Source organism: Helianthus annuus, chromosome 5 (genome assembly GCF_002127325.2).
Source record: "Helianthus annuus cultivar XRQ/B chromosome 5, HanXRQr2.0-SUNRISE, whole genome shotgun sequence".
NCBI lineage: Eukaryota > Viridiplantae > Streptophyta > Magnoliopsida > Asterales > Asteraceae > Helianthus > Helianthus annuus.
This window is the reverse complement of record NC_035437.2, coordinates 122693958-122706904: the sequence shown is the minus strand read 5'-3', so window position 1 is coordinate 122706904 and position 12947 is coordinate 122693958. Positions and strand designations below refer to the sequence as shown.

Below are 12947 nucleotides of genomic sequence, written 5' to 3'. Positions count from 1 at the left end.
TAAAGAAAAGAAACAGAAGCCTGGACACGGGGGCGTGTCTGCTGAACACGGCCCGTGTCCAGTTACCTGAACTGGGCATTTTTCTGCAGGGGGTTCAGCACGGGGCCGTGTTGGTTGGACACGGCCCGTGTTGAACCTACTGTATCGGAGAAATTGATGTCGGGTTGCCTTGTTCTTGTGCATGGGGTCATGTTTCTCGTTTCCCTTTTCATCCTTTACCACCATGAGTGTGTTTTATTCCTGCAAATTAAAACTAGAAGATTAAACTAAACTAAGGATAGTTCCGCGGAATGCCTCCGTGGTGCGCCACGTTTATAAGGGTCCTTAGCTAGACCCAATGTGAGGTTATATATTTTCTGAGTGGGATGTTTGGCATCCCATGTTGCACCGTCGGAGAGCAGCATCCAAACTCGAATCAATAACCTTCATGTAGTTGACCGGGTCGTCGTCCTCTATTCTCTTCCCAACCCCGAATTTTACTTCATCATCTCCGTACCTTAGGGTGAGCGTTCCGTCATTCATGTCTACCACTGCTTATGCGGTGGCGAGAAATGGTCTCCCTAGTATGAGGGGGACTTCGGTGTCTTCTTCCATATCGAGTATGACAAAATCGGCCGGATAGACAAATTTGTTTACTTTTACTAGGACATTTTCGAGGAGCCTTGGTAGGCTCTGATGATGGAGGGGAGTTCTTCTCCTGCAGAGGTGGGGGTATAGTCTCTTCTGTCGGCGGTGGTGCTTCCGTAGGCCCCACGGTGCGGTTTCGTAACGTGATGAGATGAACTTGCGCTTTTGGGTTTGTTTCGGTATTGCTTGGTAATGCACCTTGTGGTCTCTCGGAAAAATTTTGAGCTAGTTGATTTAATTGTTTTTCTATGTTTTGAATACTAGCTTGTTGGTTTCTAAAATTTGATTCTAATTGTAGAAACCTTTCCGAGTTTTTCTTTTCAGTGTCGGAAATGAGGCGAGATACAGTATCTTCAAGCCTTTCTCGTCCACCTTGTTGTTGAGTGAAATTTTGTGACTCATTTCTTGGTTGTTGAAAGTTTGTTCGTTGGGTTTGTTGGTTACTACTATTGCCGGGCTCTCTCCAACCAAGGTTAGGGTGGTTTCGCCATCCTTGGTTGTAAGTGCCCGTTGGAGGACCCGACGGCCTAGGTCTATTGTCAATGTAGCTTACCGACTCTTGTTGATCGTCTGTTTCTTTCATACAACTCCAATTTTCATGTGGCCCACCACACCCTTCACAAGCCATAACCGAGACTGTTTTTGTCATTTCCAATTTTTTTATTTTTGAAGAAAGAGCCTCGATTTGGGCTTGTAAAGAAGTGCTTTCATCAACCTTATGGGCGCCCGGGGCAATAGATTTATTGCCTCGGGGAGTGTGCCACTGAAAATTGGTTTGAGCAATTTCCTCAATTTGGTTATATATTTCATGCGGGCGGCGATTACCTAAAAGTCCCCCGGAGCTAGAGTCAAGTGTCTGCCTTGTGTGTGGCAACAACCAATTATAGAAGGTGGATACTTGTTGCCATATCGCAAGGCCGTGATGTGGACACTTTCGCAATAGCTCCTTGAACCTTTCCCAAGTTTCATATAAGGATTCCCCGTCCTCTTGCGAATATGTATTAATTTCAGTCATTAATTTAGCCGTTTTAGCTGGAGGGAAATACTTATATAGAAAATTTTGGGCTAGTTCATCCCAGGTGTTTACCGATCCAACTGGGAGGGCATTGAGCCAAGCTTTTGCTCGGTCTTTTAGCGAGAAAGGAAACATTAGAAGGCGGATGGCGTCATTTGATGCTCCATTGATCCGAAAGGTATCACATATTTCTAAGAAATTAGTAATATGTAGATGGGGATCCTCGTCCGCAAGCCCATGGAAGGTTGCGGAGTTTTGGAGCATTTGTATCAAATGCGGCCGAAGTTCGAAGTTATTGGCTTCAACATTCGGTGCATTGATAGCGGCGCCTAGGTTACCTATGGTGGGTCGTAGATAATCCATGAGGGTACGTTGGTCCGCCATTGGAAGTGGATTCCCCGAAACTTTCTTTTGGTTCTTGGCTTTTAGTCTTTTTCTGAGAAAGCGTTCGGGTTCTTCTAGAGGTTCTTTTATGTCCTTATTAGAACTGGAGCTCATACACTACGTAGGGGTGGCGTCTGGTTCCAAGTCCTGCAATAAAAACAGAAAAGAATGCTGGTCAGAAGGTTCACCACGGCCCCGTGCTCAGTGAACACGACCCGTGGTCGGAGTTACAGTGATTGTTTTCCAGATCCCAGTTACTGGAGAGTTGGACACGGCCCCGTGTTGCACCGACACGGCCCCGTGGTCAGCCTTCTGTAACTTGGAAAACTAAAAACTGCAAGTAACAATGCTGGGCATGACCCGTGTCCGACCAGGCACGACCCGTGCTGAGCCCTGCAGAAGCTGAAAAACTAAGAAAATCCTAAAAATAAAAAAGAAAAATAAAAATATGATTAGGCCGTTGATTCCTAACTTTCTTAAAATCCTTGTGTCCCCGGCAGCGGCGCCAAAAAACTTGATGCGCGTGTAGTGTAATATAATTTTTATGTATATTTTAAGCCCTTTTTACACTTTTAGCCAAGTTTTAAATTTATAAAACACGATATTTACTAACACTAAACACACATATGGGCAAGTGCACCCATCGTGGACGTAGTATAGTGTTGGTAAGATACCGAGGTCGTCCAAGGACACAAGAGCTTTTAGTACCGGTTTATCCTCAACGTCTAATCAAATCAAAATGTTAGAAAAGGTTTTTAAACTAAGAAAATAAAAACTAACTAAATGCTGAAAAATAAAAATAAAATAAAAACAGATAGACAATATGAATCACTTGGATCCGACTCGTGTATTAGTATAACCTTTGATTATTTTCGCACTTTTGCACTTGTTTAAGAGATTATCTTAGTTATTGTAGTAGGCCCCTCTTTTGAAGGCGACGTTACTCTCAACCCAGTAGTTTGAGTCAACAAGGATACAATCCTAAAGGGTTGGATTATTGGAAGATAATGAATTAAGTTATTAATGCAAATTATGGTAGGCCCCGCTTTTGGCGGTGACGTTACCCTCGACTAAGTAGTCTGAGTCAGCAGGGATACAGTCCTAAATAGCCGGGTTATAGTATTAATAGTAGTTAACTTACGAGGGGGTCAAAGAGTTTGGATCCCCGCCATCCAATACCTATGGGCATTGAAGGAGATCCTACTAAATTTGACCCAGGTCCCTTGCAGGACCTCTAAACGCTGAACAAGGGCAAGACCCTTACCAAACCGTTCCCTTAACCCCTGACCAGGTAGCCAACATACCTCCATATAGACCGTGGAGATATGAATGGTGAAAATCTTTTATTTTATATAGACAGTAAAATAATGCCAAGACACCACGGACAAACGATAAGGAAAGATCACCTTCAACATAAGCAACTAGTTATTAAAGTCATTAATACAAAACCAAATAAAAAGTGCAAAAGATTAAAAATAAAAAGTATTATACTAAACACTTGTCTTCACCAAGTGATGTAAGAGACTTAGGCAAACATGGCCTTCATTGTCAAGAACTCTTACGATCAATCTTGGATCCCGAGACGACTCACACACTTTATGATGGACAATGGATGATGGTGGTGGATGATGGTGTTGTGATGGTGGTGGGTGGTGGATGAAGTGTGAGAGAGGTGGTGTGCCAAGGGATGAGTTGCAATGAAACCAAGCACTCCTATTTATAGGCTGAACAGAAGGCTGGGCACGGCCCCGTGTCCGCTGGACACGCCCCCGTGCCTGTCTGACACACTCTCTCTCTTCATTAATTGTAATTCGCAATTACAATTAATGCGCCTGCTGTACTTTCGCCACGCCCCCGTGTCCGCTGGACACGGCCCCGTGGTGGGCAATAGAAGCTTCTATAGGTTTGTCTTTTCTGTTGCTTCTTGGGCACGGCCCCGTGCTGGCTGAGCACGAGGCGTGTTCAGTCTTCTGCCTTCTCTATTTTGCTTGGGAGGATGCTGTTGAGGGGTTGGGCAATCCACTTATGTTCGTTTTCTTGTATTTATGTTAGATTTAGCTGTCTTTTTGCTTCTTTTGTGAATTTGAGCTCATTTAATCCTGAAAATACAAAAGGAAGACAAAAACACTCTTTTTCCAACATTAGTACTTAAAAAGGGTTAGTTTTATGCCTCATTTGATGTAATTTATATGTTGCATTTTACACACATCACATGTGGTTCATCAGAGGTTTGTTTAGAATTGAGGGAGAGTTTGAGTTAATGCATTCATATTGAGAATTAAATGAGGAATTTATGGTGAGGTAGAGATTGTGCATATAACCTGAGCTGAACGTGAGCCAGGTGACGATCTTGGAACAACGTCAAAGCTGAGTGTTAGTAGAGCCATGTCGATCATTCCTGAGAAGCTTGTGTTTTAAAGAGCCAGGTTCCGATACCTGAAGACTCAGTGGACAAAGATTGAGCCAGGATACGATCTTGAACCTGTGAAAGCCAGGATTCCGATGTCTAAGAATTCTGAATTGAAGAATAGAGCTAGGTGATCTTGGGATATGAGTCAGATTACGATCCTGAAGCAGATGATGCTGCTGAACTTAAGGAATGCCAGCACATTGTTAGGGGGAGTCTTTTGATGCTGTTTGATAGAGATTGAAGCCCAGAGACTGATAGAGACTGAAGTTGCAAAGACTCGACACGTGAGACTCGTCAACATCTGAGGGGGAGTCTGTTAGTGCATACATCTGTCGACTTTGTCTTGTATCGAGTCTTAGACTAGATAGGTTAGATCTAGGCACGTAGATCGAGAAAACAGAAAGTTTTAGATTGTAAAAGTTGTGATTTCGCTTGGGAAGTTAATTCCGCTTGAAATGACATAGGTCACTTTCAAGCGGAATCACCATCTTTCTGATTTCGCTTGAACTGAGACTTGTGTGTTTCAAGCGGAATTAGGCTACTATAAATAGACTAGGAGCGAAATCAGTTGTAACGATTGTCGAATTCCATATCGAAGTGCTGCCGGTGTGAAGACTGATTGTAATTGTGATTATATCAATCTAATCAGTGTTTAAAGTGAAGATTAAGCTGTTTCTACCTTTGTTTCTTAGTTTCCGCCTCTGAAACAAAGTAAAACTTCTCTTAACGAATCATTCAGGTCATTACACGATCCTACAAATCTGGTACCCACTGGGCTCACAACTCAGTTCATAGTTGTGGGTTTGCGTTAAGGTTAATTTCTGCCAAAGTGTGGACTGTTTTCAAATGAATCAAACTGTCATTTTGGACAAGTTTACACCCTTCACACGAAGGGACTGTTTCACGTGTTTACGTTTTTTATTCCCTTTCTGTTCGATCCAAGTTCATCAGTACTTCGAATGTTGAAGTCACCTCAGATTCACCATCCTCAATATGGAAGAATCTGAGTTGTGACGTTAGTGTGAACTGTGGGAGCCTTAGCTTTCCAACCTAGTTCCACCACCTCATTTGACTGTTTAGAGATTTATTGACTTTTTTACTTTTAAGGACAATCATTATCACTGCACGATGTTTAATCAGTTACAAATAAAGTTTTACTCACAAATCCGCACACGACATGTCCATTCGCACGAATGGATGCCTCATTCGCATGAAGGGCATCCCCTTCGCACGAAGGGTCCTGTATTTGATTTATTTTGTATATTTCGTATTTTAAAGTCTGGCCCACACACTCCATCACATCAGAATACTCACACCTTCGTTTACCAATTACAGGGTGACCTCGGTGTACCAACCCTCAACTAAACGACTCCCGGTTTCGTGAAATGCTATGCAAAACCGTGAGTATACTCGATCCCATTTTCAATTTATACACTTTGGGTGCAACATGTATAATTATAAAAAAATACACAATTACACTTAAACTTGTTACAGATCACACTCTATCCACTTTTAACATGAGACTTGTTTATACTTGTTAATCTCGCATGCTATGTATACTTATGTCTATATGCTCATTAACTTTGCAAGCCTACCTTAACAATTATAGCGCCATAGGACTAACGCCCCACCCATATTCTAGTGGTATTGTTAAGTAAACTATGTTACACCATCTTCGTTTTGACTTTGTTTAGTAATCACGATTGCGTTAAACTTTGGTTTGACATATAGCTTACACTTGTGTAGTATGTTAGTAATAGGATATATATTTTATCATGTTGGATATGAGCGAACTCTTTTTACTATTATGCTATGTTATCAAACTTGTATACTCGCCAACTTTTGTTGATCATATTTTAATACATTATAACACCCCGAAAATTCATGTCCAATAAAATAAAGACACGTGTCCTGAAAGACAAACGTGTCAGGAACCCGGATTAAATAAGGATGTAGGGTAGGATTTAAAAAGGGCGTTATGTTATTAAAATACCTCTGAACGACCCAAGTTATAAATCCCAAGACCTTAAATCGTTATGATAAACGTCTAATATGTTAACCGGTTGTTCCTAAATAGATAACTTCCATCCTTATACGGAAAGTGGGTTCTTTAAAATGTTACTACTACAATTAAGAATTTGATTCTTGACTAAGAGAATTGAACTTGAATAAATGTCATGTCCTTATACTTCCGACATTTCCAAAACTTGACACAAGAAGCCAAAATGATGTAAGGGCATGCAAAGCATGCAAAGGCTGAGCAAAGGGACCCCCAACTGAAAAGGATGGCATGAGATTCAGAGTTTCAAAGTTGCATGGTCAATACTTGGAAGTTTGCAAATATTTTGGCTTCTGGCCATCCGTTATGGACCGTATGGCTTTAAGCTTACGGTCCGCAAGGAGCATATCTGGGTGCATCAGATCAGGGTCGGTTACGGACCGCAACCACCTAAAATTACGGTCCGTAAGAGATGGATACGGACCGCAAGGAGCTTGGCTTACGGTCCGTAAGCCTGTCGCTGGCAGGAGGTTTTGGACAGCTTCCTGTTCAGCCTGTTGCACCGCCTTATTAGCATGGTTTTCGAAATCAGGGGCTTGATAGGCAGTATATAGCCACATAGGGGCACCTGGGATCATATCACAACATTTGTAGACTTCCTTGGCAAGATCTTGTGCATTGTAGTTCACTATATAAGAGCTTGAAGTTGTGAACTTAGGAGTTGCTCACTTACAAATTACTCAAGCATCTCTGGAGCTTCTCTGGGCAGCAATCAAGTTTCTCTTAAGTCCCTAATCCTACTTAGGACCATTATATAGGAGCCCAGTAAAAGCTATCTGTACTTGCTGATTTGATACCGCTGGGATTAAATTTATATTTAGCTCAGGTAAATACATTTAGCTTATTTTCCCTTATACGGGCTTGGGGTACGGTATATAAAATACCGCTTGGTCGGGTAATTGACCTTAACCAGTTGGTGGTTAAGTGTTGTCAAAATGACCCGTTTGAAAATGTTGTTTTGTTTGTTTAACGCCTTTGGGGGTTTAATGACCATGTCCCGGATATCCTTGGCATCATTCAAAGAATGGCCACGACCTTAGCACACGGGTGTAGGCGTACACCCGTGGTGCATTCAAATCAATAAAGTATAATCGTCAGTAAGAGAGAAGTCTCGCGACAGAACTATACTAAGTGGTGTGTCTATTAATCTTTAACTCGGCACGACCCGAACAACTGAACGCATAACAAACATGTAATTCTTTTACAAGATTATAAGCAAATAATTATCCCAAGTTATAAAAAGTTTTGTGCCGCGGGCATTCAAATAAATTTTAAAACCTTTCAAAATGAGTCAGTTAAATTGTATTTACCAGTGTAAACTGACGTATTTACCAAAAAGGCTAAGTGCAGGTACTACGCCTGGCCACTCCTTAGCATCAATAAAAGTCTCGCAAGCTTAGGATGCATGAAGTCTGTCGAATAAAAGTTTCCTCTTTGTTTTGATCCGCCTGTGGATCTATTTCAGCTGTTTGTGATACTTGATATTACAATTTTATTTGGTTGAAATAAATCTATCTTTTTGCTTACGTTGTGCATTTATATTTTGTATTGTTTGACTATGACGATATCAACTACGTCACGGAACCCCCACCGGGCCCACCGGTGACACGTGGAAAATAGGGGTGTGACAGGTTGGTATCAGAGCCAACGCTGAGTGAATTAAACACTAGCCTTTTGTGTTTAATCTCAGTTAAATAAATGCACATTCCTCGAGTTCCGAGTCTAGACAAAGAACATAGGACAAACTCTGTTTCGTTTTGTTTTAATTGGTCTTTATTTTATTATATATTTGTTGTTGTACCTTTGCTTATGTTTGAAGGTTAAGAATGCCGCCAAGGTTTTTGAGAGGAAGAGGCAAGGGCCTAGTTACGGGCCATGACCATGAAGCCGGGCCTTCGCACCGGCGTACACCATCGATCACAATGAGCACTAGCCCTCAGGAGCCGTGGAGGGTTTACGTTGAACCTGGGAGGCGATCAGTCTCCTTAAGTTCCTCACCGTCCTATTTGCATTCTTTCGGGCCACAATCCGAAAACGAGCCCGACAACCCTCCACCTTCTTTCATACCCTTGCAGCGGTCAAACTCGCACCATTCTTTTGGTGACCCTACCCCTGCTTTGCAAAGCCGGTTCAACCCGGCTAATTTCATTCAAGAACCCGTGGGTTTTAACCCACTAGGACCCGAGGATCACTTCTCGGGAGAAAATGACATGGATGAAGATACGGATCCCGTGGAGCCTACAACCGGGACCCCGAACCACCCCATCGAAATCTCCAATAGGTCATCTTTTCATGGATCAACTTACCGTGGTCCTGACAGCTACCAGGCGAGGTTCAACCAGTGGGACTGGTATTTTACCCCATTCGAACACTCGTCTCCGTACCAGCAGCAGCAGCAGCAGCACCAGCAGCAACAGCAACAGGATCCTTCCAAGGATTCCCGATTTGTGGCAGTCACTCCGCCACCACCACCACCAGTGGAGCAGCAACCGCCTCCGGAGCCACCGAGGCGGAGGAGGTCAAACGCACGGATGTCCGTGCGAGGAGGAGTCCGCATCAGCACTCCCCAGCCCTCGAGTGGCAGTCATTATCCGCCACTCCAAGAAGAAAAAGACCCACAGATGGGGGGTCCATCAAACCCCATCCCAGAGATAAACTCTGCACCTATGGCGCCACCATTGGGTTTTGATAACCCAATCCCTGCCTACGCCGGTTCAGCGGCGTATAACCCTTTTGAGCAGCCGGCTCATACCCAGTACGACTATGCCAATGTGGACCCATACCAGGAGGCATTGGACTACAATGTTCGTCACCCAGATGGACCCTATGGTGGTCTTTGGACCACTGGTTACCCAACTTATGGGTACCAGCGTCCGCCACCTCCTCAACCTCTGTATCAGCCGCCGCAGCCGCAACTGATTCCACCAGAACGCCAACAAGAGGTTCTCGATAGGTTGAACCAAGTTGAGCAGGAGGTTCGAGAAGACCGCAGAGAACGTCAAGGCTTCTTCAAAGGTCTGTCAGACCTACTCAAGGGGAAGACCAAGAGAAGGGGTAATTGAAGACCTTTGTTTATTATTTTATTTGGTTGTAATCCAGTCCCTGCGTGGACTTTTTGTTTCTGTACTCAGCTCCTACGTGGGCTTGTCTTTTAGTATTCTGCCCCTGCGTGGGCATGTATTTTAGTTAACCCCTGCGTGGGTTTGTTTGTTTGTATTTCGCCCCTGCGCGGGCAAGTTATTTGTAGAAAGTCCCGTTTAGGGTAAATGATGTACTTGTTAAATTTTAGTAACGGAATGGTTGAATTTAAATTTTCATATTTGTTTATTATTAAGTATATTCATAAACTTAAAACACAAAGTAAAAATGAAAATAACCTTCCTATTAAAGATCTACCATTGTTATAAAATGGCAAAATCTAAAAAGGGACAAGACCTAGCCTTGTGTCATTTTTAAGACAAGGCCAAGATGGTATCTCCATAATTAGACTCAGATCCATAATTAATATCTCAGATCCATAATTAATATCAAATCCATCATTAATATCTCAGATTAGGATTGTTCTGCGTTTAATATTAAAAGAGAATCTTAGGGGTAAAACCTAGCCACGCGTCATTATAGACATGGCCAAGATGGTAGAACCTGCCCAAAGGATTCCAAATTTTGTTAACATCTGTAAGTATGTTAACATGTTAGGCAAATTGTGATGCAGTAAAAATAACACATGCCATCTTTAAATTGGGTTAATTTAAATTTCCCTGTAATTATATGACCATCCCTTAAGGATGAAGTGCCTACGGGTAATAATTAACGTCCTCTGGGACTAAGAGACAGTAGAAGTCTACAACTCACTGTCTAGAAAGGGTATTGAACTGTGATTCAGACCCAAATACCTCGATTCTGTGAAAATCCTGGTTATAAACCGTCCTTGGGACTAGAATTTTATGCTAATATTAAAATGTGAAATAGGATTATAATAAAGGTCCTGAATAAATAAATGATTAACAAATTAACCAGAAATGGCTATTAAAACCATGGTTAATAAATCATAAAATATTGTAAAAACCTCTAAATAAAACCTTGCCTATTATTTTCTATATGTAGCAATTGAAGCTGCATGGCTAGGTCGGATGAAGTGAATAGTCACCCGGTGGAAAACCACGATAACTCCAAGATACAGCTTACTGGTGCAGAGCTGCAAGCACTAGTTGATAATGATGTTACAAGGGCTTTGGATCGACAAAACAGTGAGTCTTCTAGGACTCGAAGTAGGACCCTGTCTACACAGCACACCAAGTCTAAGACTCACTCGGAGGCTCACAGCAAGCCGCCATCTAAGAAAGATGAGTCTAAGAAAGATGATGATAGACACTCCTCAAACCATAACAGTGTTCCACCCAAGAAGATAGTGTTTGATGATGCACCACGTACCAAGTCCTGTACGTATAAATACTTTGTGTCTTGTAAACCCCGAGATTTTACTGGGGAGAAAGGGGCAGTGGATTGCATGACTTGGCTGGACGAGATGGACACCGTAGTGGACATTAGTGGTTGTGCTGAAAGGGACGTTGTAAAGTTTGTGTCCCAGTCATTTAAGGGTGAAGCCCTAACATGGTGGAGATCGTTGATTCAGGCCACCGGAAAGGTACATTTGTACAACATGTCTTCGGAACAATTTGTTACCCTCATCAAAGAGAATTACTGCCCTCAGCACGAGGTTGAAAAGATAGAATCTGATTTTCTATCACTGGTTATGAAAAACCTGGATTGCCAGGCTTATCTCACGAGCTTTAATACCCTGTCAAGGTTAGTTCCTTACCTTGTGACACCGGAACCTAAAAGGATAGCCCGTTTCATTGGGGGTCTGGCCCCGGAAATAAAAGCACGTGTCAAGGCCTCTCAGCCCGCTACATTCAGATCAGCAGCTGACATATCTCTGTCCCTCACGCTGGACGCAGTTAGACAGAGATCGCTGAGAAATGCGGATGCCGAGAAAAGGAAACGCGAAGATGACGGTTCACGACACTCAGATAAGAAGCGCAAGGGAAACAACGACCACAAGAAAGGGTCGGGATCCAAGAAAGGTGATCAACAGACGGGTGATAAACCCAGGTGCAAAGTTTGTAAGAAGCACCATTTTGGGAGGTGCAGGTATAAGTCGATGTCCCAGTCCCAGCCGAAAGCGTGTGGGATTTGCAAGTCATTAGACCACAAGGCATTGGATTGTAAGAAAATCAAGGATGCCACGTGCTATAACTGTAATGAGAAGGGGCATCTTAGGACCAACTACCCAAAGCTTGCAAAGAAGGCTGAGGAAGGAAAGAAGACCAACGCTAGGGTCTTCCAGATGAATGCTCAGGAAGCCATTCAAAACGACAACGTGATAACAGGTACCTTCCTTGTTAATGATATCTATGCAAGGATACTTTTTGATTCTGGAGCAGATAAATCCTTTGTAGATAATAAGTTTTGTGAGTTATTAAGATTACCTGTTAAGACCCTAAGTGTGAAATATGAAGTGGAATTAGCTGATGGAACCATAGAAACAGCTTCGACTGTATTAGATGGGTGTGTCCTATCCATTAGGAACCACTCTTTTCCTTTGTCCTTGTTACCTTTTAAGCTAGCAGGCTTTGATATAGTGAAAGGTATGGATTGGTTATCGCATAACCAAGCCCAGATTCTGTGCAACAAGAAACAAGTGGTGATCAAGACTCCATCTGGTGAACCACTTACTATTCAGGGAGATACCCAACACGGATTGCCTGAGCAAATGGCTATGCTCAAGGCATCCGGATGTCTGAAGAAGGGATGTGTCATTTATATGGCACAGGTAACCATTGACTAGAAGAAGCCCAAGATCGAAGATATTCCCATCATTTCTGAATACCCTGAAGTTTTCCCGGAAGAACTACCTGGTTTGCCACCAGATAGACAGGTGGAATTCAGGATTGACATCATCCCCGGAGCTGCACCTGTGGCTAGAGCACCTTATAGATTAGCGCCAACAGAGATGAAGGAATTAAGGACGCAGTTAGATGATTTGCTAGCCAAAGGTTTCATCAGACCTAGTTCGTCTCCATGGGGAGCACCAATCTTGTTCGTTAAGAAGAAAGATGGTTCGATGCGCCTGTGCATCAATTACCGTGAGCTTAATAAGGTCTGTTAAGATCTGAGTTTGGATTGATTGTGATTTGTGTTTGAATTTAGATGAACAAATGAAAGAGTAGTGCAGTGGAATTTAAATGGAAGCAAACTTTTCACAATCAAACAGAAGAAATGCTTTCAATCATACATTTTCACCACTGAATCAAATGATTAAATTTAATTTTAAACTCCGATTACAATGTATGTATGATATGCAAACTCCCCCTCAGCCCGAGCTCAGTGTTTGTTCGTGCAGAAAGAAGATGGTGAAAGAGCTAAACAGAACAGTACAGAGTACTGTTCTA

The 12947-nt window shown here is 42.6% G+C and overlaps 1 non-coding gene across 1 annotated transcript; it reads left to right on the top strand.

The window, feature by feature from the left end:
• Nucleotides 1-1541: 1541 nt before the first annotated feature.
• On the top strand, nucleotides 1542-1648 carry LOC118492845. Its single transcript, XR_004894846.1, has one exon. It is a non-coding gene; the product is annotated as a small nucleolar RNA R71 (small nucleolar RNA).
• The last annotated feature ends 11299 nt before the right edge of the window (nucleotides 1649-12947 follow it).